Source organism: Bactrocera latifrons, unplaced genomic scaffold (genome assembly GCF_001853355.1).
Source record: "Bactrocera latifrons isolate USDA-ARS-PBARC rearing strain unplaced genomic scaffold, ASM185335v1 scaffold_389, whole genome shotgun sequence".
NCBI lineage: Eukaryota > Metazoa > Arthropoda > Insecta > Diptera > Tephritidae > Bactrocera > Bactrocera latifrons.
In genome coordinates this window covers 163675-164387 of record NW_017537033.1, presented here as the reverse complement: position 1 = coordinate 164387, position 713 = coordinate 163675, and positions in this window count along the sequence as shown.

The window sequence follows — 713 nt, the reverse complement described above, 5'->3', positions numbered from 1 at the left end:
ACTGCGCAGCGCTAATAGCGCTTACGAAAGCCAAACGCATGAATTATGATAGAAAAGAATTTTTGGTGAAAAAAAAAAAATAAAATAAAAATAAAATAAAATAAAAAAAAATAAAAATAAACAATTTTAAAGAATTTTAAAGAATTATTTCACACTAGTGTCTTCTTTACGCATTGTTTAATTTACATATTTGAATACGGYGAACAATGTAAAGGTCATTGCGCGCTGTGAAAGACTTCATAATATTGCTGAACCGCTAGCTAGCCGATGTAATGAAACGCATACAGTTAGTTAGCATAACAAAGCTGAGAATTCTGAGCCATTAAATTAAAATAACTGAAAAATTCTACGAAGAACAGCTGCCGAAATTGGCGCTGCGAAAATTCCAAAAAAGTAACGTCAGCGTTATTGTAAAATTGCAAAAATAAATTCTTTACAGCTACAGTGAACACACACACCGCACGCCGCTTTGCATCCGCTGTTTACTCAATCAGCTTCAACATTTTGAGCGCCTGCACTCAGCAGCCACATACTCGCCTTATACTCGTAAGCACTGATCTCAGCGCGTTTGCTTGCATCTTARCCGCTGGTTTGTTGTTTGCTGCTGATTTCTTGTTTGGCCAGCACGTGGTGCAACCGCTCGATGGACAGCGCGCTTTTGGTCGCACAAACTTTCCAAACCACATTCTTCGCCCAGCTTATTTATGGGCGTG